The sequence below is a fragment of the Gracilinanus agilis genome, chromosome 3 (genome assembly GCF_016433145.1).
Source record: "Gracilinanus agilis isolate LMUSP501 chromosome 3, AgileGrace, whole genome shotgun sequence".
Lineage (NCBI taxonomy): Eukaryota > Metazoa > Chordata > Mammalia > Didelphimorphia > Didelphidae > Gracilinanus > Gracilinanus agilis.
Window position 1 is genome coordinate 381,832,951 of NC_058132.1, and position 27,485 is coordinate 381,860,435.

Here is a 27,485-nt window from a genome sequence, read left to right on the forward strand (position 1 = left end):
GCTAAATTTTAAAATATATACAGAATCTCCTTGTTGAATGTTGTGTAATGTAAAATCTACTGGTCCTGTTTGTACTAGTGCCCCTATTTCTTGCAGCTCTTTGACTCTGTGTTGCAAGTCCCTCACATACTCAGCAATTTTCAAATCTCCTCCTAACATAGATACAAAAACTGGTGTAAATGTCTTTGCCTGCCTAGTAGAATGTCCATAGAGCATCTCATAAGGTGAAATGTGTATGCCACCTCTAGGCCTTGTTCTTAGAATAAAGCTAATGGTAGTATACCTGGCCACTTTATGTGAGTCTCTATATACCATTTTACTAACATGGTTTTTACTTCCCTATTCATTTTCTCAACCTGACCAATAATTTTCCTTACTCTGCCCCTACAGTAAACTAACATTTGATGAAAACTATTCCTTCTCTAGTTATATGTGTTGAAGGGTTAATTCTCTCTTAGTGGCATCAATGGTGCTATAATATAAGATTAAAATGTTAGCCGAGTCTGAAAAAATTTGAGCAATAATTATGAATATTTCTATTATTGTGATTCAAGGAAGAAACTATTTAAATGAGTGCTTGAGACTTTGAGATGCATAGCTTTGTCTCTATTAATCATATATTTAGGTTTTCTACAAAACTAACTTCAGCATGCCAGTTTCTATGTTTTCATTTCCTCCTCCCCTTGCTAGTGGTCCTTATCCATACTGTTCACATCTTGGGGAAAAGAAATATTGAAAGACATATGGTTGGATTCACATACTGATTTAGTAAACTTAGATGAAAACTCAAATGAATGTTTCTATGCTGTTAGTCTTTTAGGGTTGCCAAGCCATCTGCCTCATTCAGCAATGGTCTCATTATTTTTTGAGTCTATTCGGCATTTTGCTGAGAGGTTGGTTTTGATGGATTTTTTAAGGAGTTATTTTCCAATCTTTCTTTTTAAAAAATGATGCCACACAATATAAAAATTCTGTGATGGTTGCTCCCTTCTTTTGGTGATGTCACTTGGGAACTGAATCATTTGGGAGGAAAAGCCAGGGGAATTCTGGTGGGAAAAAGCTAGGTAGGGGAAATTTTTCAAGGAAGAAGTTTAATTCTATATTGGGTACATGAATAACAATACCAGAACTGAAAAGAGTTCCCCAAGAATTCTGCATGATGCTGGTTAGTATCCTATTAACTGGGGAATTCTATTTTATAAAGAATACTGTTTACCTTTAGAAGTATATTGATTTTTTCTGGCCCTGGGTTATCTTTAGGTATAAGAATAAATGTCATAGTTTAAATTATTGGTTTCCTTTCTCTTAATTTTTAGGATCAGGATTAAGACTTATCTTAATCTTAAATTTCTTTTTTTTTAAATCACAGAACCTAAAGTATATGAGGAATCTCTTTTTGTTAAATGAGATGTGTCTGTGGAAAAATAGCACATAGGAATTTCAATGGACATGTGATAGGCAAATGTCATAAAAAGTTACTTTAATACAAACTATCATTATGAAATTGATACTTTTATTGAAACTTATCTTCACAAATTAGAAAAAGGATATGAGATGGAGTACAGGCAGTTGGAGGGAGGGACAGAAAAGATGGTAGGATAACTCCAAGGACAGCTTTCATCAGTTTTAGTTTCTCTTTTCTTGGTGGAGACCAGTGAGAAAATGATTCTTTTTTTGACAAGGGGCCTGAGAGACAGGGAAACCCTTCTTCTGACAGCTTCATTATCTTTACCTGGAGTGACAAGGTAAGGTAATGCAGCTGCAATAGTTAATCCTTTATTTATCACATATATTCCATCATATCAGAGATCAAGAAGTTTTTTTTCAATGAAAATATGTGTTGGGAAGGTAAACTAGATCAGACAGTGAATTATTTTAGTTATTTTTATCAATTACTTCAGGCATATTAGTTTCCAACTTTTTTTTCCAACTAATGAAAATTGATAAACAAACATTCATTAAGCACCTACTTTTTACTGTGTGTCAGGCATTGCATAGGTTTTGGGGAAACAAAGATGAAAATGAAACTGTTCCTATCTTCAAAAACTCCATTCTCTAGTGGAGAGACACAAAACATAAACACACAAAGTAAATGCCAATAAACTTAATGGGTGCAAGTGGGAAAGGAGGTATAGGGGTGGTAGAAGACATCAGAAAGGTCTCATTTATAAAGTATTGATTGAAGGAAGCTGGAGATGCTAAAAGAGAGAGTTCAAAGCACGGGAGATGGCAGGTGCAAAGATAGAAGCTGAATGTTGTGTAGGAAGAATGGCAAGTAGATCAGTCTGGATCTAATGTAGCATGTTGAAAGGAAATGTATTGTAAATCTTTAAGATAGCCTGGAGCCAGGTTGTGGTTTTAAATCCCAGAAGTGTTTGTATTTTGTCCTAGTCAGTAGGGGGACATATGAGCTTTTCGAGAGGCAGAATGATGTGATCAAAACTATGCTTTAGGAAATATCTTTGCCAGGTTGTGGAGGATGGAGTGGAGAGAAGAGAAATTTGGGCAGGGAAACCAGTTAGGAGTGCTATTGTAATGGTCCAGGAGGGAAGTGATGAAGGCTTAAACTAGGGTATGACTATATAAATGGAGAGAAGGGGGATAGATATTAGAGTTATGGAAGTTTATTTGACAAGATTTGGCAACTCAATATGGGGTGGGAGAAGTGAGGTAGACTGGAGGATGATTCAAGGATTGTGGACCTGGGTGACTGGAAGTATGGAGATACTCTCAGTAGAGACATGGAAGTTTGGAAGAGGGATGGCTTTGTGAGGAAAGATAATGAATTCTCTTTAGGACATGCTGCATTTGAGATTCTGACATCCAGTTTGAAATATCTGAGATCAGGAGATAAGTTAGGGCTACATAAATCTGGATATAAAGGATACCTGCATTTACAGATATAGGATATCTGGATATACAGGATATAGAGATCTGGAAATCATCTGCATATAGATGCTAACTGAGCCCATGCCATTTAAAGAGATCATTGAGAGAGATAGTATAGAGAAAAAGAGGGCCTGGTACAAAGCGTTGGGCTATATTGCAGTTAAGGGATGGGACATTGATGAAAATTCAACAGAGAAAAAAGGAGACTAAGGGTCAATGAGACAGGTAGGAGGAACATTGAGAGAAATCAGAGCCATGGAGCTCAAAGAGAAGAAAGAGAAATCTACAATGTCAAATTCTGTAGAGATATCAAGAAGGATGAGGAAGGAGAAAAGGCCATTGAATGGCATAATTCTGGAAGAAGAAGAAGGGGTTATCTGGGGATATTTAGAGAAAGGACACTCCATAGGGAGAGTGAGAATTTTTGATAGTCAGAAGAAAGCACAAGAGTCATGAATGCCTGGGGGAAATACGATGGAACATCAAAAGTTTTGAGATTGGTGAAGAAGAAAGAAATTAGAGAAAGGAAGGCATCAAAGATACATTTTTTTATGACTTTGAATTTTTTAGTTTTTAGAAAAATTTTCCATGGTTACATGATTCGTGTTCTTACTCTCCTCTCCACACATCCCCCTACTACCTCTCTTCCTCCCTGCCCCCATGTGTCATTGATCAAGATCTATTTCCATATTACTGATAGTTGCATTGATGTGGTCATTTCTAGCCTACGTCCCCAATCATGTACACATCTAACCATGTGTTCAAGCAGTTCTTTTTCTTCTGTTTCCTCTCCTGTAGTTCTTCCTCTGAATGTGGAGAGCATTCTTTTCCATAAATCCCTCAGAACTGTCCTGGATCATTGCATTGCTGCTGGTACAGAAATCCATTACATTCAATTTTACCACAGTGTATCAGTGTTTGTGTACAATGTTCTTCTGGTTCTGCTCCTTTCACTCTGCATCAATTCCTGGAGGTCTTTCCAGTTCACATGGAATTCCTCCAGTTTATTATTTCTTTGGGCACAATAGTATTCCATCACCAGCATATACTACAATTTGTTCAGTCATTCCCCAATTGATAAATGGGCAAGAGACATAAGTGGGCAATTTTCCAATAAAGAAATCAAAACTATCAATAAGCACATGAGAAAGTATTCTACATCTCTAATTAGAGAAATGCAAATCAAAACAACTCTGAGGTACCACCTCACACCTAGCAGATTGGCTAAAATGATAGCAGGGGAGAGTAATAAATGTTGGAGGGGATGTGGCAAAATTGGGACATTAATGCATTGCTGGTGGAGTTGTGAACTGATCCAACCATTCTGGATGGCAATTTGGTACTAAGCCCAAAGAGCTCTAAAAGACTGTCTGCCCTTTGATCCAGCCATACCACTGCTGGGTTTATACTCCAAGGAGATCACAGGGAAAAAGACTTGTACAAAAATATTTATTGCCTCACTCTTTGTGGTGGCAAAGATACATTTTTAACTATGTTCCAGTTTTCCCCACTATACTGGTGGTTTGGCAAAAGCCTGTATGTCACTGAAAAATGGCTCCCCAAAGTCTTTGCAGTATTTTGGACTGTTAATATTTGACTGCTGGTATTGAGCAGAAAATTGTAGCCATAATTGCAGTATATAAATTGTATATATGGGAAGTAATTTCAAATTCTGTAACTGAGGATCTAACTGTCTCTTATTGGAACAGAGAATAACAAACAGTCCCTAAACTATAATGGTGTTAAGTAATCTACACAGATTCTCTCCTCTCTGTACTTCTTGTTTTTGGAGTTTAAATTGACCTGCCTAATGTATTTCTATGCTTCTAACATTAGTCTTCTAAAATAACACCTTACTTTCTAATGGAAGAAGAATTACTATTAATGTTTTGTCTTAAAACGAATAGCATAAGCCATTTCCATCTCCTCTGTTGTACACCACTTAGTTCTTCCTAAGAAATAGTCCAGTGCACTCTGAGCCCTGGGAACATTCAGCACGGGAAGCAGATGTATTTTTGACTTATGTTAGGTGGTCACATTACGATTACTTTCAAAGTAGCTTATATAGTTAATAAGCACAACAGGTGTTAAGTTGCTTAAAGCTGTACTTTTTGGCTCTCTTCAATTCTGTATTTCTGTCTTAAACATTACTGAATCATTTTCATCCCCATTGCATTTGGAAAAAGATAGAGACAAGATATTCTAGATTATAAGAGAAAGAAAAAAAATGAGTCATTCTGTGGTTGGCCGTAAAACAAAACCCTGAGCAAAACAAATCACTTAACTCAAAAAGCCTAAGCAATCCCCCCAAGGCCACATGGTAGCTTGTGTCTATCACTCTTTAAGCCACTTAATTAAAACATAATAGCTAGTATTTATTTAGACCTTTAAAGTTTGTGAAGTATTTTTAAAATATTCCCTTGTTCTCACAAAGTTCTAGGAATTAGGTGTTATTATTATTATTATTATTATTTTACAGATGAAGAAATTGAGACTTTGAGAGGTGAGTTCCTTAGGATGACATGGCTAGTAAGTATCTAAGGGTGGATTTGAACTAAGGACTTGCTGACTAGGGATAACACTCTTTTGTGCCATGTGATTTCTAATCTGCAATATAATTTGCATTATGAAAATTATACTGTTTTCCACTTAAGTAAATAAACAAATGACTGAATGTAATCAGACTCTGTAGGGAGAGAAGAGAGACTTGCAATGTGGATTTCATGAACTTCTGGGAATTATAGTTCAAAAGCAGGAAACTTCGAAAGGCTCAGAGTAGCAAAGGTAAAGGAGCAGATTTAGAGAGGATGGGCGGTTAGGTGATGCACTAGATAGAGTGCTGGGGCTGGAGTCAGGAAGACTCGTCATTCTGAGTTCAAATATGGCCTCAGACACTTATTAGCTGTGTGACTGGGAAAGTCACTGAACTCTGTTTATCTCAGTTTCCTCCTCTGTAAAATGAGCTGGAGGAGGAAATGGCCAACAACTACAGCATCTTTGCCAAGAAAAACCTAAATGGGGTCATGAAGAATCTGAATGCAATTGAAAAATGGCTGAACAATGACAGGTAATTCAAAGTCTCTCCTTCCTTCAAGAGAAAGGACTCAGTGTAGGGGAGTGACCCTTGGAAAGGGCTCTTTAAGACCGCTAAGAGTTGGGAAAGAATGAATAAGACCACTTTCCAGAGATGTGGACAAGAAGAAAATTTTTCTTCCTTTAGATTTCATTTTCAACCAACCATTCCTGGCAGTAACACTTGCTGATTACATACAGAATGGCATTTGAGGGACTCAAAATAGACATGTATTACTGACTTTTGTGACATATTATTTTTTTTAAAAGAAGAGAATTGTACACAATTAGGATATTGGTTTGAGTAAAATCCACATGATTGTTCTCTCTTAGAGACCTTGCCTACACATTATCTATTGACTGTTCATTTTCCCATGTTCTCTGGGTTACATTGAAAGGATAAAATTTACTTTTACTTTTTTTTCTTCTACTAGTGTTCTAAATTAGATTATCCAGATGTTTCCATTAGCTATCACTCCCTCTTGATAATCTTTTTTTCCTCTTAGTTTTTAGGACATCTCTCCTGGCTCTCCTTCTGGCTATCAGACCCCTCCTCTGTCTTTTTTGCTCGATCCTCCTCCAGAAGATGTACTCTAACCATTGGTGTGTGTCAGGGTTCTGTCCCAAGTCTTTTCTTCTTCCTCTTTTCCCCTCTGCTTGGTGACCTCATCAGCTCCCTTGGATTTAATTTCTATCTCTAGGTTGATGATTCTCAAATCTACCTATCCTGACCCAAATACTCTACTGATTTCCAGTCTCTCATCTTCAAATGCCTTTCAGACATTTCAAGCTGCATGTCCAATAGACATCTTAAACTCAATATGTCCAAAATGGAACCTGTTATATTTCCCCCTAACTCTCTCTTCCTACCTTCCCTATTATTAGAAGTCAGCTGTGTGTTCCCAGGCTCCCAGGTTCACAGACTAGGGGAAATCCTGCTTTCAGCACTATTTCTCACTCCCTCCTTATCCAATCTATTGCCAATTTCACCTTTTCCACATCTCTAAAATACCTCCTTGTCTCCTCTTGTCACTGGTCTGAGGCTGACCCTCATCTCTAGATTACTGCCAACATCCTGCTGGTGGGTCTGCCTGCCTCAAGTCTCTCTCTGCTTCACTCCATCCTTAATTAAGCCACTAAAGTAATTTTCTTAAAGTACAGAACATATCATGTCATCTTCTACTCAATAAACTTCTGTGGCTCTTTTATTCCCAGGAACATAGACAAAATGTTCTGTTTGGCATTCTAAACCCTTCATAACCCTGGTCCTCTCCTATCTGTCCAGTCTTTTGACACCTTACTTTCTAAATTGTACTCTTCAAACCAGCGACATTGGCCTCCTGGGTATTCCTTGAACAAGATACTCTGAACATTTTCTCTGGTTATTTCCCATATTTGGAAAGCTTTCCCTCTTCTGCCCCAACTACTCACCTTCCTGTCCTCCTTTAAGACCCCACTAAAACCTTATCTTTTATAGGAAATCTTCTCCAACTCCTCTTAATTCCAGTGTCTTCTCTCTGTTCATTACTTCCCACTTGTCAGGTATATAGCTTGTTTTACATGTATTTGTTTGCATGTTATCTCTAACATTAGATTGTAAGCTCTTTGAGAGCAGGGACTGTCTTTTGCTTATTTTTGTATCCCCAGTGATTAGCACAGTACCTGGCATATAATAGGTACTTAATAACTATTTATTGATTGATAGAGCAGTATATAAAAGAGATTTCAAAGGCAATTTTGTCTTGTTAAAAACTGTGAAAGAAGTCATTAAATATCTATGGTTGCATTAATAGGTAATGTTGAATTTAACTAGACTTGAGAAAGAAGTTTAAACTCTAAGAATAAAAATGATTTAGCCTTCAAGAATAAAAATAACATATGGGAGGAATAGGGATTATCAAGAAGTACGGCTCTTAGAATATATGCTTATAACTTCAGAAAGGGAATCTTTAATAGAACTATGGAATTTTAAAGCTGGAAAATGTCTTTAATCTGTTTTAGCTCTCATTTTTCAGATGAAGCAACTGGTCTATAGATATTTAAAAAATTTGTTTTCTTAAAGTTTCATTGACATGTTTTGTTTGTGCGTTATAATCATTTCCAGATTATCCTCATCCGAGAGCTCCTATGTAACAAAATGAAGCAATTAAGCAAAACTAAGAATACAGTAAGTGATCTCATCTTAAAGGGATACAATTTTTCCATATTTATAAACTCCTAACCTATTTTAAAAGAAAGTTATATTTTTAATAGAAACATTTTTCCAGGGGCAGATATATGAGTAAGTTAATTGAAAGCCAGGCCTAGAGAAGGAAGGTCCTTGGTTCAAATCCAGATTCAGACACTTTGCAGCTGTGCAGCCCTGGGCAAATCATTTAACCCCCATTGCCTAGCCCTTCCTTACCTTCTTTTGCCTTAGAACTCATACACAATATTGATTCTAAGATGGAAGGTTAGGGTTTTTTAAAAAAATAAATCATTTTTCTCTTCTCACTTTCCATTCCATTAAAATAGAAAAAAAAGACTCCAATTTCTTATAACAAACATGCCTAGTCAAGCAAAACATACTTCCTAATTTGCTGTTTAAAAAGAGTCTCATTTTGCACTCTAAATTTATCGATTTTCTGTTTGGAGATGGATTCCATGTTTCATCACTAATCCTCTGTAATCATGAAATGTTAAGTGACTTGTCTATGGTCATACAATGTCAAAATTGTGATAAACATAACAATACCATTTAAAGCAGGGGTCGGCAATGTATGGCTCTTTCTGCAGGAGCCATAAAGTCAATTTTTTTTCAGGCACTGTTACAGGAGCATGCACTGTGAGCACCGTACGGCTCTCATGAAATTACATTTTAAAAAATGCTGCGTTTATGGCTCTCATGGCCAAAAAGGTTGCTGACCCCTGATTTAGAGGAATTATAAAGTTGGAAGAGACCTTAGAAACCAACTAGTCCAACAACTTTCTCTTTTCAGATGAAAACACTGAGGTCCAAATGATTTATCTACATCAGTGGTTCCCAAACTTTTTTGGCTTGCCGCCCCCTTTCCAGAAAAAATATTACTTAGTACCCCTGGAAATTAATTTTTTAAAAAATTTTAATAGCAATTAATAGGAAAGATAAATGCACCTGTGGCTATCACCGCTTTCCTGGATCGCTGCAGCACCCACCAGGGGGCGGTAGCACCCACTTTGGGAATCACTGATCTACATAGTAGAAGTAAATCCTACATACTAGAAAGTAAATACTAGGATTTCAAAATAGCTGTGTTTTCCCACAATAGCATTCCTCTGCCACTCACTATTATATTGTTGTTTAGTTGTTTTCAATCGTGTGACCCCATCCCATTTGGGGTTTTCTTGGTGAAGATACTGGAGTGGTTTGTCATTTCCTTCTCCAGCTCATTTGACAGATGAAGAAACGAAGGCATCATTAAATGACTTTCCCAGGGTCTCATAGCTTAGTGAGTGCCTGAGGCCAGGTTTGAACTCCCAAAGATGCATCTTCCTGACTCCAGGCATGGGTATTCTATCTACCTAATCACTCCTGTTTATTTATCTCTTTGTATATGCATAAGTGGAGAGAGGTATAATACTGGGATTTCTCCATATTGGTGGAATCAAAGCTACACACACACACACACACACACACACACACACACACACACACACATATACACACACTAATGATTGCTCTTTATGATTACTAAGGAATTTCATATTTGTTAATTTATTTGTACCTCACCATAAACCTGTGATGTAATTAGTTCAAATATTTTTAGACCCATTTTTTTGCATGACAAAACTAGAATTGTGTTTAAGGTCATATAATTAATTTGTGGCAGACTCTGATCCAAGATCTTCTGCTGAACTCGGTGCTCTTTTCACTGCACTGAATTATCTAGCTATTGTGAGCACAGTTGGGCATACCCACAGTGAAATTGTTAATTAATGGTATATAAAAGGAACAATCAACTACAGGAAAATATATAAAAGAGAGAAAATAAGGAAAGGTTGGAGTATCCACTCTACCTAGGAAACCATTAACTAATATTTAATTTTTTTCTTTTATTCCAAAGCTCTAGATTATGGAGGATATTCCACAAAAAAGAAAATCTCTAACTTCAAGTGCTTTTTAATGTATTTTGTGTATGAATGTTTATGTATTTTATTTAAAACATGTGTTTTAATGAAAGTGGATGGTGACAGGTGTCACTTTTGGGGAAAGGTATAGACTAGGCTAGAGCTAGAAGGAATGGATTTGGGGATGGGATGAAAGTTGAGTTACTACTGTTCCCATAAACCTGAGAGAAAGGCTATGAGTGGCCTGTAAATTAGAGCATACCAGTGAATTTTTTCTTGTACCACAGGGCACTGCAAGTATCTCTGTTAACCTATGTATTCTTTTCCAATGGGAACTCAGTGCAACTGGTTGCAAATTACCCCTTAACTCTGTTCCTGAAAGGGTTGGTGATCCTGTGTTTGGTCATCTGTCTAGGGGTTTGTTTATATTTTTAAAAATTACTTGGGTTCAGCCTCTACTGACTAGCAACTCCCATTTCCTTCGCAACTTCTCTCTGAATCTCTTTATCAATGCCATTAATTTTATAAAGCATTTAATATGTGATTTAAATAATGGCAGTATAATATAATATTAAGCTAGCATTTTTAACTTTAGCTTTATACTTCAGGTTTGTAAAGTGCTTTACATGTATTATATCTCATTCAGTTCTCACAATAACTCTATAAGGTAATTGCTATTATCATCCCCATTTTACAGATGAAGAAATACATTGAGAGGTTCAGTAACTGGTCCAGAATCAGACAGAGAGTATATATATATTAAGCAAGATTCAATCTCATATGTTTCTGACTCCAGGTCAAGAAATCTATCCATTATACCACCTAGTTGCCAGTATCTCAATCTACATCCCAGGCCATTGTAGGACTTCCCCATTCAGTCAGTTCCATCTCCTTCAACAGTAGAGAGGGCATCTCCTTGGGAGTTAAGTTCTCCTGAAAAGGTTTTCATTCACGAACTTGGGGACCATTAGGACCACAGGACTTCTGCTCTCTCCTAAATGCTGGATAGTTGGTCCCAGGTGGGTTGTAGCAGAATTGACTTCATTTCTCTCCTGCATCATCAACAGCTTCATTTCCTCTCATTTGGCTGGAGATTAAATGACATATTGATTTGACTTCTATTGCTCTAATAGTGAAAGGTAGAGCTCCTTGGCTCTCACTATCACTCTAAAGGCAAATGATATACAGAGGATGAGCTGGTGGTTCCCACCTTTACTGCTATTACCCTTTCTTCAGTCTTACCACTCTCTGCCATTAATCCTTCCCCGAACGAGGAATACTTCCTTTTAAAAAGTCATCCACCTTTTAGGATTTCCCTGCAAGGAGTGATCTCAGGCTGAGGCTAGATCATTATGTCACCATTGGGTGGGGTACAATTGCTAGGATGATTTGGTTTAGACAGAAAAGATCTGGCAAACATCTTCTTGCCTTTCTTATCTTTAGAGTTCCTGAGAAATTGCCGGCATCTCTCCATTCCCATTCTCCTCTCTCATCCTACCCAGTTTTCCTCTCTGAAGGGTCATGCTGTGTTCCAAAAAAGAATTTACTACTTTGGCCAGGAAGGGAAAAAAACTCCCCCAAAATGAGATGATTAAAAAAAGGGCAGAGAGGCCTTTCCTTATGCCTACTTACTACTTATTTTTAAATGCTACTTGATAAAGAGAATGGCACAACACTCACTTAGATGGTACTTATCTCTGTAATAAGAAAGTGGTGAGAAACAGAATTGGGGAAATGGGAAAGGGAGGTTAGACTTTTCTCTCTTGCCCCTTCTCCACTGGAATTATAAGAACTTGGGAGGAGATAGAGCTGCAGGGGTTTTCAGGTACTTGAAATGCATTCCGGGCCCAACTTATTTGTCTCTTCTTTAGCTTGAAGATTTTGATCTTCAAGCCTATTGATTTTGCTATTGTCAAGCTAGGTGGCCAGAGAAATGAGGAGTGCATGGCAAAAACAAACCTCCCATCTCCATTTCCCTAGTGCTGTTGCTGTGAGCCGCGTAGGTGGCAGCTAAGGAGGAGATGTGAATAATTGATTTTTCAGCCTGCTCCCCAGAGTCAGTCATTTCCATCAGTCAGCAGGTGAGTGAAATTTGCTTCAATCTGGATCTGGCTCAAAGCATGTGATAGCTTTGCTTAAGACGGGCTGGCTTGACCTGACTGTTAATTGGCCACATTTAGAAAGAGAAGTTTCCTGGGCCTCTCCTTGTTGCCCCATGCAAAGCTTATCCCATTTCAGAGTTCACTTCTGCTCTCTTGGATTTTCCTTGAATTGTTTTACTGTGAGGTATGCGGATATTTTATTATCTGCTACCTCTACATCGTAGATTATCTTCCGAGCTCCTGTCCCAGATCTCCAACTGCCTCTTGAACATTTTGAGCTGGATGTTCTTTGGGCATATTAAACTTGTCATATCCAAACCAGAACACACTATCTTTCTCCCCAAACCCTCCTTATTCTTGTTGAGTGGACCACTATTCTTCCTGTCATTCAGGTTTACAACTTTAGGGTCATCTTAGATTCCTTACTATCTCTTACTCCACATAAGCCATCAGCTGCTGCATTTTGTTATTTACTTTTCCCATTATGATATTTCTTTCATATGATTCTTTCCCTCTACTGACTATTTTTCAGGACCTCATCATCTCTTACCTGGGCAGTATTATAATATCCAACTAATTGGTCTCCTTGGCTCAAGTTTCTTGCCAATCTAATCTATCTTTCATTGAATTCTAAGATGTTTCCTTTGACTATGTCATTCTCCTATTTGATAAACTCCAAGGGTTCCCTATTACTTCTAGGATCAAATATAAACTCCCCTGTTTGAGATATAAAAGTCTTCACAACCTGGTCTTATCCTGACTTTACGGCATCATTACATATTGCTCTCCTTCCTGTTCCCTATGGTCTAGGAAACCATAGTTCTTCATACATACTTCTCTATCACTCTTCTCTTTGCCTTTTTCCTGGTGGGAATTCAAATCTAGCCTCAGACACTTACTTGCTGGGCAAGTTACTTAAACATATTTGCTTTAGCTTCTTCCTCTATAAAATGAGTTGGAGAAAGAAATGGCAGATCACTAGTATTTTTGCCAAGAAAACCCCAAATGGGCTCACAAAGAGAGTGAAAAACAATTTGTTTTAATAGCTATGCCAGGAACATCCAGGCAAAATGAGTAGTAAAAAGCAGTCCAGCCTTTCACTGCAAATGCTCTCATATCTTTCTGGAAAACCTTATTTCTATCCTCCACCTAAATAGGACTCCTTTTGAGTACACATCTCTCAGTTTCTCTCCTCCCTGCCTTTGCTCACATTGTTCCTTATGTCTATCTAACCGTCAGGTACCAATGCTAGCCACTAATCTGACTCCTTTCATCAAGAAATATTAGGAGTTGGTCAGTCTTATGTTCTCTTGGGCATTTTGTTTTATTTATAAAACTTAGCAGAAGTGTGTAGGAAAGTCACAGTCTTTCTATGGTTTTCAGAGAATGGATAACCTCTCTCTTTCCCAGTTCTATCTCTCTCTCTCTCTGGGTGAGCATACTGAGAGATCAATCTAAGGGGTTAGTGTGAATTTTCCCAATCAAGTTAGTCTTGATGACCCTTCTGTTTATTGCTTTAGTCCCACCTCTCCCCTGAAATTGTTAGGTTTTGCTGAATTCTAGTCACAGGAGCTTGGACCTATCACCATGCAGTAATTTTCAGACTTTATGTAGTAGCACTCCTTTTTATAAAGAAAAAGAATCACCATGCCATCTTTTGCACTTTAAAAAATAAATAATATAAAATTAATATAATTAAACTTAATTGTTGAAAATTTCAATTAAAGTATTCTCAAAAAATTCTCAAGTGATTTAAATTTTTTAAACAAATTTCAGGTTTTAGGGAAAACTAAAGACTATTATGCTTGCCAAATATTACCTATTTCAGAAAGCTTTTCTTGAATCCCCAAAGGAGAAAGGTTATTACCAAGGAGAAAGATATTCTGGAGCGGACCCAGAATTTAAGGTAGAGTCCAGAGATTTTTCAAAGCTCTCCTAAACTACACAGCGTATCATGTTTATCACAATTAATTTTGTTTCATGCTCTTTTACTAAAGAGGACATGGTGCTGCCAAAAAGACAAGATCATTTCTTAATAAATTTTATATCAACTATGACCCCGCCACTGTCAGACAGCAAGGTTTCTCAGTGGATAGAGCCAGGCCTGGAATTCAAATCCAGTCTCAAAACCTTACTAGCTGTGTGATCCTAGGCAAGTCATTTAATTCAGACAAATGGGCTGGAGAAGGAAATAGAAGACCACCTCAGCCAGTGCTTTACATATGGTAGGTGCTTAATGAAGGTTTATTGAATAGAATTTGACCCTTAAGTGTCTAGATCTTGTGTGACACTCCAATTCCTATAAATTAGATGATTAGTTATGAGTAAAGGACCTAGTACAGTATTAAATATATAGCTTTTTGCTTTGGTGTTGTTAGTCTTATAACTTAAAGACTAAGCTTTTTGACAAATGGGATACTTGGAGAGAGTTATTTAGAGTAGAATACTCTTTCTGGCTTCTAATATAGCTCTTGTTAATATCCTTCGGAAAGTAGAGACATTATTTGATGATGTCAACAAAAGATCTCATGATTTTCTTCCCAAAATAAAGTCATTATTTCCATGCAGAATGATATTTTGGTGTGGGATTTTGAATGATTTTTATATTCATCATGGAATTCCCCATTAGTGGCTGGATGTCAAGTGAGTGGATGTGTGAAGGCTAAAGCAATACTTCCCTATCGTCACTTGGAAAGGGGCCATGGCCTTCTTGTGGGGTTCCTACCTCTGCCTCTCCAAATTCCTGCAAACATAGGTCTTTCCTCAAGTTGCAATTAAGTTTTCTCAAGTTGAAGTACTTCAGTGAGGGAGGGAAGAACTAGCTTGTGAGCCTATGGTAGGAATAAACTCCTAATCCTTCCCCTCATGCAAATTAGATTAGTTTTTCTTTTTAAAAATTATTGAGACTTTCCTTAAGACTTGATTATCAGGCCATTGACATAACTTCCTCAGTATTTGAGTGTACCCAGTGAAGACCTGGAGAGGATCTCAGATGCTTAGCTTATGAGTCATGATGGGAGCTTTGCTCAGTTCCACAGGTTCTTAATGCCTATTCTTTTTGAATATTTTTCTCCAGCTAGGGTTAAGAAAATCTCATTTTATTAACTGTTAAGTGACTTCTAAGGGTGTTATTTTGCTCCAGTATTGAACTTAAAATTAACAGAGGACTGGTCTGAATCAAGTCCAGTCCTGAACAGAGGCAGATATCATCTCTGAAGGACTTTTGGACTAGCTGCAACCCTCTACATGTCTTTTCCTTGATTTTCCCCAGTCCAATGGGTCCTGGCAATTTTAAAGCTGACTCAGAATTTGAAGTACAAAGGCTAATCCTCCTAAGCCTCTCTGTGTTGGGTATTATGTACCTATTATATTTCCTGAGGGGTTTTGCAAGAAGGCAAGGGACCTTTTAAAACAGTTTTTGTTGATTTTCAAACTAATTAGGGTGTCCAAATTCCAGATAAGGTATCTCAGCATGTTATATTTTTCTCAAAAAATTTTTCTTGTGACTTGGCAAAGATTTACCTAGATATTAAGATGCTATTATAGTAGCTACGCCATTTCTGGCAAATCTAGTATATTTCTAACAGGTGCCCTATTAGTTAAAATGATAAACGTCCCATTGGCAAGCCTGTCATGAGAAACAAATTAATTTCTATGTAGCTTCAGATGAAATATAATTGATCCTTCTCAATAAAAATATTTTATTTACCCAATTACAAGTAAAAACAATTTTTATCATTCATTTCCTTTAAAAAATTGAGTTAGAAATTCTCTCCTTCCTTCTCATCCTTTCCAACTTCCTGGGGCAGTAAGCAATCTCATAGCTATTTTACATACACAAACACGTAAAACATTTTTTCCATATTAGTCATTTTGTGCAAGAGATCTCAAACAAATAAAAAAAGAAAAGTGAAAGAAAATATGATTCAGTCTTCATTCAGACTCCAAAAATTCTTTCTCTGATGGCAGATGACATTTTTCATCATGAATCTCTTGGATTGTTTTGAATCCCTTCATTGCTGAAAATAACTAGGTCATTCACAGTTCATAAAACAAAACAACTTACTATCACTGGATACAAAGTTCTTTTGGTTCTGCTTACTTTGTTTTGCATTAGTTTATATAAATTTTCCATATTTTTCCAAAATCATTCTGCTCATCATTTCTTATGGTACAATAGTATTCCATTAAATTATAAACCACAGCTTGTTCAGCCATTCCCCAATTGATGGACAACACTGAGATTTCCAATTCTTTGCTACCACAAAAAGACCTGCAATAAATATTTTTGTACAGATAGGTCCTTTCCCACTCCTACCCCTCTTTAAAAAATCTCTTTGGGTTGCAGACCTAGAAGTGATATTGCTGGACCAAAGGGTACACACGATTTTAGAACTCTTTTGGCATAATTCCAAATTGCTCTTCTGAATGGTTGTATCAGATCACAACTCCACCAACAGTATACTTGTGTCCCAATTTCCCCATATCTCCTCCAACATTTATCATTTTCCTTTTCTGTTATATTGGCAATTCTGATAGGTGTGAGGTGGTACCTCAGGGCTGTTTCAATTTGCATTTCTTTAATTGAGTGCTTCTGACAATTTTTTATATGACTATAAATGGTTTTGATTTCTTCATCTGAAAACTGCCTGTTCGTATTCTTTGATCATTTATCAATTTTAGAATGAGTTATATTTCCATACATATGATTGAGTTCTCTATATATTTCAGAAATGAGACTTTTATCAGATCAGAGATACTTGTTGTAAAACACCCCCAACCCCCTCCAGCTGGCTTTCTGCTTTCCTTCTAATCTTTGTTATATCAGTTTTGTTTGTACAAAACCTTTTAAATTTAATATAATCAAATTTATCCATTTTACAACCTATGATGCTCTACATCTCCTGTTTGGTCCTACATGCTTCCCTTTTCCATAGATCTGACAGGTAAGCTATCACATGCTCCTCTAATTTGCTTATGGTATCACTTTTTATGTTTAAATCATAACTGTTCCTTCTAAGGAAGAACCTAAAACAACAACAAAGGTTCCTAATTAAGCTGTGAAGGGATATGAGGAAAGTTCCATATGTCCTCTTGGAATCAGTTAAATCCCCTTAACTGTGATCCATAAATTGCAGAAAGATCAAATGCTAATACCTGTAGGATCACATACCTTGCTATATGTCTATACACTTCTCTCTTTTATTGTGTCTGTTCTTATTTATAAATAGATTTTCCTTGAGAGAGCCACTGTTTTATTCCATCAAATGAGTGGTGTGTCCAACTCATGTAGAAGCAGGAGCCACTAGACTGTACATAAAGATGCCTGTGGGCCACGTAACCACATAACCACAAATTAATATCAATGTTTTATTGTATTTTTATTTATTTTGTTAAATATTTCCCAATTAAATTTTTGGGGTGGGGCAGTCTATGGGTAATATTTGATACCTCTGTTTTAGGGTTTTAATTTCTATCAAGAATACATCAGACCAGCATTTAGAACTGGGAATGAACATGGAAGTCAGCTAGTCATAATCTATATGTCTATTTATTTGTTTTTAGAGCTGGAAGAGACCTAAGAAGTCATGTAGTTAAACTCCTTCAATTTTCTCAGACAAGGAAATTGAGATCTTAAGAAGTTAATGATTTGCTCAAGGTCACAAAATGAATAGGCAGCTGAGCTGAGATTTGGTCCTAAATCTTATTCCAAAATCAACATTTGTTCCATTGTATCACTTAGGTACAATCTCTTCATTTGAAAAATGAAGAAACCGAGTCTTACAGATTGCAAATGACTTGCCCAAGGACACACAGGGAGAAGTAGCAAAGATGGGACTCAAACTCAGGTCCTCTGCTAATAAATCTAGGACTTTTCCCTCTTAGACCTTAATCATCTTCCAATTAGCTTTAGGTTTGTAGATAATTCATCTGCTACTAAAGATTGTAAGTTTAATGGTTGATATAAAAATTCCCCACAAAAAATATTCTGCATTGAAATACTGTTTTGACTTTATGGAGAAAGATGCTGGACATCTTTTATTGTTATTGTCAAATAGTACCTCCACTTTCCAAAAAGAGGAATCTCTTCATTAACAGAAAGCTATATCCAAAATTCAATGAATAGTCTTTAAATGATGCTAATAATAGGGAATTTATTCTTCATAAATCCTCCTTTTTCATCTGGTCCATTCTAGTTTTAATTATACTCCTTTCTTAATTGGATTTTTGTGCCTCTTTTTCCAGTTGACCAATTTTGCTTTTTAGCTGTTATTTTCTTTTTGCATTACTTGCATTGATTTTTACAATTTTTCTTTGACCTGTCTTATTTGATTTTTTAGTTCCTTTTTGAGTTCTCCTAGATCTTGACACCAATTTCTGTTTTTCTTTGATATTTTGCATGTGGTTTCTTGGATCTCACCATTTCCTGTTGTTCTGTGCTTTGTTCTTTGTACCCATAGAAATTTTCTAGGGTTAAGTGCTTTTTTTGTTGTTTGCTCATTTTCCTAGCTTTTTTTTCCTAGTGGACTGGTAATTCTGAAAGCTGCTAGCTGATTCGATCTCCTCTGTGGGTTTGCAGGGATTCCACATGGTGAACTATTTTGCCCTAGGGCTAGGTCTTTGCAGTGCAGGCTTTTTGAAAAGTCCCAGTGCTATGGACTTCTAGGTCTCACTTTGGGCTGGTGCCAGTGCTTGAATCTTTAAGGGTTAGATCTAAGGTGCTCTTTTGTTGGTGTAGTGTGCATCCTGGGATCCTGAAGTTAGCCTTTGCCCAGTCATGGAATCTGGAGCAGTAGATGGGGGCAGTGGTCAGCTTGCACTTTTCTGTGTGCAGTTTTGCATCTAGTTCCTCCCTCGTCCCATGAAAATCAACTCTCTCTGCCTACCTTTCAAGTTGTATTCAGTGGGAGAGCCCCCTCACTCCATTTTGCTGTTGGCTTTTGACTCCTCTCATTTTGAGGCACTTTTTAAAGATTGGTTTAAAAGGATTGTCAGAGCAGTTTCAGCTTTGACTCCTACTAAGCTGCCATCTTGGCTTCACCTCCTGATCAATTGTGCTTGATGTAGCATTGATACTTCCATGGCTGCTGGTTACTTCCAGGTAGAGATCTACTGAGCATAAGGTTATAATATTCTTCTTTGCTTCTAGATTCATTTAGATTCCACAGAAATACTTGCCAAAAGGAAAATTCTTTCTTTGAGCTTTTACTCTAATTAATGGGGCAAAACTCAGGATAAAGAAAATTAAAAGTAGTTTATTAAAAGTATGCCAAGATAGGAACATATTGATGGGCTGATCATGGGAGATCATTAAGGAGTCAAGGTGGACGTGTGTGTGTGTGTGTGTGTGTGTGTGTGTGTGTGTGTGTGTTTTTAAGACAATTTAGTACAAGTCCATGTAAGTAAAAGAGGCTGGGCCAGGTGGATCATAGGTGACAATTTCCATACAGGTAAGGACATGTGACGACTTCTATGACAAATCTCAAGGAATTCTAAACTGCAGACTGAGTGATACTCCCCCCTTCCAACCCCCAACACTGATTGACCAGTAGGGCAAGGAACCATAGGTTACTCAGTCATCATAACTTTCAATAACCACCTCTTCCTCACTGGAAGAGTGGACTGTGACATTTCTCTTTTAACTTGAAGTCTTAAGTCTCATTGTTATGACTCTTTTTGAAAGGCAAAACATTCTAACACCATTACACCAAAGCTTGACATGAACAGTGTTTTATCTTCAGAAAGAGATTCTTTATTCTAGGTGCCAAACTTTTTGCTATATTGATACTCTAGTTATAGAGATACTTTTGATAAATAGTGCCTTCAGAATTGCCCATTTTTCAAAACAATATTTATTAGTCAACAAAAGCCATATATCTATCTGTCAGGGCACTTACTATGAGGTAGGATAAAAAAAGTCCATGAAACTCACAATAGGTATCCCTTTTGCATCATGCTTTTCCCCACTGGAGTTTTGCTATGTTGTGGGTTGTCAGGCAAAATTAAATGGGAAATTTCTGGGAGTTTTGCAGAAGCTAGAGATGACATGTGAAAGCTAGCAGGTAACATCTAAAAAGTTAAAAAACTCAGTAATGCATAAATATGTGTATATTGTATATTATCAACATATTTTATCATTTAACACCACAAATACACATAATTTCTTTTTTTAAAGTTAAAATAAGTAAAAAGTTAAGGTTTTCAAAAAGGATATAAAAGCTAGCAGACAACACCAAAGGCTAGACATGTTGAGATAATGTTAAAAAGTTTAGAACTCACAAATGCATAAAATGTAGGTAGTTATATATAATATTACCGATATAATATATATTATCTAACAACATAAATGAACAGCCCCACAATTTTTTTCTCCTTAATATTAAATTTTTAATAAAAGAACTCTGGTTCTTTTACTGGTTTGGGGATGACAAGCATGTTTATGGTAATCTCTCTTGTGACATCTTTGCATTTTGAGTTTCTCGTATCTCATGTCATTTAAACACTATATACACTATTAAAATCATGGGACCCAGGTATAGTGTTCTTAGTGGTTTGGAAAGTACTCCCCCAAACCAGAGGAAAGTGTTGAACTTGAAGGAAATATCAGAATTGTTAGATATGCTTTGTTCAGGCAAATAGATTGCTGCATTTGGCTGCCATTGTGATGTTAGTGAGTCCATCATAAGGTATATCACGAAAAAAAAGAGAAGGAAAGCTGGAAACCATTGCTGCAGCTACACCAATAATTGCAAAACATTTACATAAACCACAAGGTCTATATCTCTCTTGCATAGAAAATGCAACATCCTTTTGGGTGCAGAATTGTTATAAAAAAGGCATTCTGGTAGACTGGCATCATACACTAAAAGACTAGGTACTTATATGATTCCCTAAAGGAAAATGAAAGTGAGGGATCTACCCCCATGGATTTACAGGTCAGCAAAAGCTAGTTTGAAAATAAAAAAAAAGTTTAGATTACACAATGTAAAAGTAATGGGATTGGTGGGTGTCAACTGAACAAGAGGCAGTCAGTGAATTTCCTGAGACCCTGAAGATATTGATTGAAGAGAGGGGCTACAGATGAGAACAGAGTCAATACTGACAAAACTGCCCTCAAAAATGCCTCAGAGGACATACTTCAGCCATGAAGAATAGCAAGACCCAAGTGTTGAAACCTCAAGCATAGGGTAACCCTGTACTTTTGTGCCAGTGTAGTAGGGTTCATAATAAAGACAGACCTGATGTAAAAATTATTAACCCTTGAGCTTTAAAAGGAAAGGACAAGTAACGGCTGCCTATCTTTTCGATGTTCAGTAAGAAAGCATAGGCAACCAAAGCACTCTGTCTTGACTGATTACATCAGTGATTGATACTAGAGGTTAGAAAATACCTTGACTTTTGTTGTACATGTAGTATGTTCAGTATTGTTATTCTCAAATTTTTTGAATTAAAAAATCATATTTATTTCACTTTAACACCTTTTTTCTAACTCTAATGAAGAGGAAATTTTTTCATACCTTTAGTGAAGAGGAAATTAAGGCAATTATTAACCATTTTGCCCAATTATATGGCAGTAAATATGACAATCTAGGTGAAATGGGTGAATATTTACAAAAATATAAATTTGCTTATATTAACAAAAGAGGAAATAGAATACTTAAATAATCCCATCTCAGAAAAAGAAATTGAACAAGCCATCAAGGAACTTCCTAAGAAAAAATCTCCATGGCCAGATGGATTCACAAGTGAATTCTATCAAACATTTAAAAGACAACTAACCCCAATATTATACAAACTATGTGACAAAATAAGCAAAGAAGAGATCTTTCTAGGTTCTTTTTATGGCACAAATATGGTACTGATTCCAAAGGCAGGCAGACCAAAAACAGAGAAAGAAAATTACAGAACAATCTCCTTAATGAACATAGATGCAAAAATCTTAAATAGAATACTAATAAAAAGACTCCAGCAAGTGATCACAAGGGTTATTCACTATGACCAGGTGGGATTTATACTAGGATTTTAAGGATGGTTTAATATTAGGAAAACCATCCACATAATTGACCATATCAATAATCAAACCAAGAGAAATCATATGATTATCTCAATAGATGCAGAAAAAGCCTTTGAAAAAAATATAACATCCATTCCTATTGAAAACACTAGAAACTTTAGGAATAGAAGGGCCCTTCCTCAAAATAATAAACAGTATATATCTAAAACCATTAGTGAGTATCATCTGAAATGGGGACAAGATAGAAGCCTGCCCAATAAGATCATGAGTGAAGCAAGGATGCCCATTATCACCTCTATTATTTAATATTATACCAGAAACACTAGCAGTGTAACAATTAGATAAGAACAAGAAATTGAAGGTATTAAAATGGGCAATGAGGAGACTAAACTATCACTCTTTGCAGATGACGTGATGGCATACTTAAAGAATCCTAGAAAGTCAACTAAAAGGCTAGTGGAAATAATTAACAACTTTATCAAAGTTGCAGGGTACAAAATAAAATCACATAAATCATCAGCACTTCTATTATATTTCCAACAAAACTCAGCAGCAGGAGTTAGAAACAGAAACTCCATTTAGAATCACTCTAGACAATATAAAATATTTAGGAATCTATCTACCAAGACAAACACAGGAATTATATCATCACAACTACAAAACATTTTTCACACAATTAAAACTGGATCTAAATAGTTGGAAAAACATTATTCAAGGGTAGGTATGTATACGGTACTAGCAAAATCTTTCCAACTTTTGAACTTGCCCAACAGTTAAAAAATACTACAGTGCTATTACAATGATTATTGTCCCTTATTTTTCTCAAATATTCCTAGACATTTTTTGTTATATTTTTTAAATTATAGCCATTTGTTAACCACTCTTTATTTATTTGACTTGATTTTCCTCTCTCCAAGTCACCCCTCTCCCATTCTTGTCTTTATTGAGTTTGCTTATGTTGGTTTTAAGCCATTTTTCTACCTAGGTGACGTTGAATTCCCTGGTTGTAGATAAATATTTATTATGCAGCCACTTTGTTCCAAGCACTGAACTAGCTATTGGGAACAAAAAGACAAAAGTGAAGCAATTCCTGTCTTTAAGGAGCTTACATTCTATCACTGAAGATTAATTCGTTCATATATAAGTATATACAAAATAAGCAAATTAATTTTTTGGAGGAAAGGGAAAGATACTAGCTGCTGTCCTTGACAAATTTATATTTAGTCTTTTTGATTCAACAAATATGTTTTGGGTAACCACAGACATAAAGACAAAAATGAATTCTGTTGGGCTGATGGGAGGAGTTGCACCAGGTGTAAAGCTAAGCCCTTTACAAATAGTGTTTCATTTGATCATGAGGGATAATGGGGGATTCGATATATACACAGAGAAGCAAATACAAATTAAATTGAAGCAGAAGAAAGCAAAAATAAGAGGATCAGAGGAGGCTTCCTAAAGAAGCTGGCTTCTAAGCTGAGCTTGATGGAAGAGAAAGATTCGAAGAGACAGTAATTTGGAGGAGCCTGGTAGGAGCTAGGTTTGTACACATGTATTGGTATAAGAAATAAAAGATCGAGTAGTTCACCCTTTATGTCTTAGGTAAAGTAATGAACACAAAATGTAGGCTTAATCCTTACAGAAAACTCTTGCTTGACACTCAATCTTTCTTCAACCTCTTTCCTTCTCTTCCCCTCTACTTCTCATTGCCTATCTTCCCCCTCTACTTTAGGAGGAACAAAGGAAGAGAAAGAAAAGGAGAAGGTTACATAAGTTTAAAAATACAGGACATCTTTAAAGCATTTATTTAGCTTTATTTTGTCTTACAATTGTAGTCATTGAACTGAGGAATTTATGGTCATGGTTTAGACCAGTGATGGCAAACCTTTTAGAGATGGAGTGCCAGTTCCCACCCTCAACACCCCGCCTCCCCCTAGAACAAGTGCTATGCCTGCCCCCCAACAGAGACCATGTGCAGTGCTCCTTCCCCCCTACTAAGTGCCTGGCATTCCCCCATCCATTAACCCACACAGGGAAGAGAGAAGGTGCTCCCATGGGGCTGCTGGGTACAGAGGTGGGTAAAGTGAGGAATGTCCTCAGCAAGTGTAGCAAGGGGAGAGGAGTGGCCCAAGCTCTCTGCTCCCCTCCTGCTCTGCTGCCTGTGAGCTTCCCACCTCACCTGCTATGGTCCCATTGGGCTGCTGGGCAAAGGGGCAGGTGATGTGAAAAAATGTTGTCATGTATGTTGGAGAGGGCGAAGGGAGCAGCTTCCTCTGAGTCCCTCTGCCTTTCTAGTAATGAACTCTGGAGATAGAAGGCATTGGGGAGGGTGGCCATGTGCCCACAAAGAGAATGCTCTGCATGCCATCTTTGGCACCTGTGCCATAGGTTCACCATCACTGGTTTAGACCAAATTGGAGATTTTCAGGACAAGTGGTATTCCCTAGTATTGTGAGACAGTTAGATAAGCTGCTTTATAAGAGAGACCAGAAGAATCCAGCACAGACCAAGCTATAGAGAGAACTAAGTCATTAAACTAAGCATTTGAAGAATATTGCTTCCATATTCTGCTTTCTAACAAATTTGGGTGGCAAAAGAGTCTATCCATCCATCTCTATATTTCTGTATATAGAAAATAATAGTTCCTGTGGTATCTAGCAGAGGTTCCTATTTTGGAAATAATCATCTGCCATAGTATGTATCTGCTATGTCTTATGTGAAAGAAGCTCTAACATGAAGGCACTAATGGAGAACATTGTGAACAAACTACAGAAGGTGAAATTAGGGTTTTTCTTATTTCAATGTTGCTTAACCAATAAAAGTTGCTCATAAGAAATCCATGTTTGCCAACCAGGTGTAGTCCAAGGAGTCTTGTAAAACATGTAGCAACAAGAATCATGAAACCATGGGACAAATTTTGAAAATAAAATAAAAAAATAAGAAAAAAGATTATTACAGAAAAATGTAGAAATTGATTTTGAGTGATAATATATGTATAATCCAGTGGAATTGCTTGTCAACTCTAGGATGGGGGAAGGAAGAGGAGAGGGAGACAACAAAAATCATGGAGAAAAGTTTCAAAAAACGTAGTCTTCACCTTTTGGTTTTCCAAACGGTTTTTTAAAATTATTTTTTCTAGTTGAATAAAATAATTATTTGGAAAGACATAGTTTCATTCATATATATGTATGTATATATATGTATATATATGAAAAGGTATGTATACATACACACAGCTTTTTGTCAAATTATGCCTTCTCTAATGGAACTAGTGGAGGAAGAGAGTGAATTACCTGGTTATCTTAATGTAAGAAATAAATAAAAATAAATTTAAATAAAAACCAGGATATAGAAGTCTTGACTAAGCTGCCTCAGAGATCTATTAAAAATCAGTATTACTGACTTAGGATTTTTCTCTTTTAACCAGGTGGTTCACAGGTAGTAAACAGATATACAATATTCACCTTATTTCCTACCCATCTATTATGAACTGTGACTGATTCTGAATCTATGGATGAATGGCTATTTTCAAGACTACCCTTGGTGAGCCGTGCATGATGCATCCTTCAATTCACTGACTTCCCTGGATTCTTTATTTTGTGACTTGGACTGGTGGAGCTCGTTGCGGTAATACTCCTAATAGATTTGAAATGCTATCTTCATGAATTATTTTTAACTGTATTGGAGAATTTTAGCACTATATGAACATATTATGTCTTAAAAAAAAACCCACCACAACATCTATTCATGGCCATCGCGGTAGCATATCTTTTTAGTTGACTCTTTGTTATTTTCCCTCGTTATTGTCCATTGGTAGGGATTGTACTGGAGGAAATCAGCAGATGAACAGAATGCAGCTGATGTGGAGGAGCTTTTGTCTGTTTCTGTGTGGTAGAGTAAACATGAACAATATTTCATTGACCCCACCAGGGCTCATTATTTGAGGCCATTTCCTCAGCATGTTATCACAGAATACTAAGGTAAAGTTGAGCTTACTATAACTTGAATGAAATGGAGAATAAAAGAACCTATTCTTCTTTATGGAAAGAAAATTTGACCATGCCCACATCGAAGGAAATCACCACAAATAGGCCACACATTTTATCTAAGCAGTCCTATTTACTGGAATATAATACATACTCAGTCTTTGATTCCCCCCCTACCACCACTTTCAACCACCCATCTGTGTTGAAGTCTGTTTCTTTCTTCTTTGGTTTTCAATGATGTCCCTGTAATACATTTTATTGCTTTTGAAAATATTAGAAGGTTGTTTCTTCTGATTTGTCTATATTTTATTAATATCCTAAAGATACTACATAGTAACCTGAAGTTGTGATTTTTTTTCATTTTGTCCCAGGCCTCATTCTTAGAAGCACTAGGATTAAAATGAGTAGCCTATAAAACTGTCAACCAATTGTTTTTATCCACCAGAAGCTGATAATCTCCAGTTTTGAAAATTCCTCCTTAGATGGGAAAAGAGAGTTTTTTTTTCTTTAAGGAATCGGAGTGAATTTATTATATAAAATTATGATTGACAGGATACAGAAAAAATCTTTCAAAATGTACATTACTCTTTAAATTGTACACAAGTATTACAAGTTCCAATCAGGAAAAGAGAGTTTTGAGGGACAATTAATGTGCTGTTCATCTTCCATCTCTCTCAGCCTGGCATATAGGATTGTCCTCTGAATTGTCCATTGAAAACTTGTAATGATTAGAAAAATAACATGCCTCTAGAAATGAAGAATAATGGCCTATGATATTGTTTTGTAAGTGCTAAGAACCAAGACAGATATTGGCCTTGGAGAGAAAACTACAAGCATTAAAAAAAACTTCAAATATAAGTCAATTATAACTGTCCTCAGAAAAATGATATTTGTACCATTGTACTGCATGTAATCCCTTTTAAAAATACCTTTGTTTTGTCATTGCAAACTGAGAGGGTTGGACTGGATGTTTTCTACAGCTATACGTAGATCATGGTGGTCACCAAGCCCAACCTCTTCATTTTACAAATGAGACAATTGAGATATACAGAGGTCCGATGATTTGCCCAAGGTCTCATTGCTAGATATATCCCACGTAAGATATGAACTCAGTTTTTGAATTGGAATCCAGCACCCTATTTACCCTGCTGCTTGCCCCTTTAGACTATTACATACCATGACTTCTGGGATCATCTGTGCTGTACTTCTTCACTTCAGTTCTTTAAGGATAGGTAATGCCATATGTATGTGGTATTTCTTCTCTCAATAAAAGAGCTAGTTTTTACATAGTTCACCAACTCTTGCAAAGTGCTTTCTGTATATCATTGTTCAGTGATA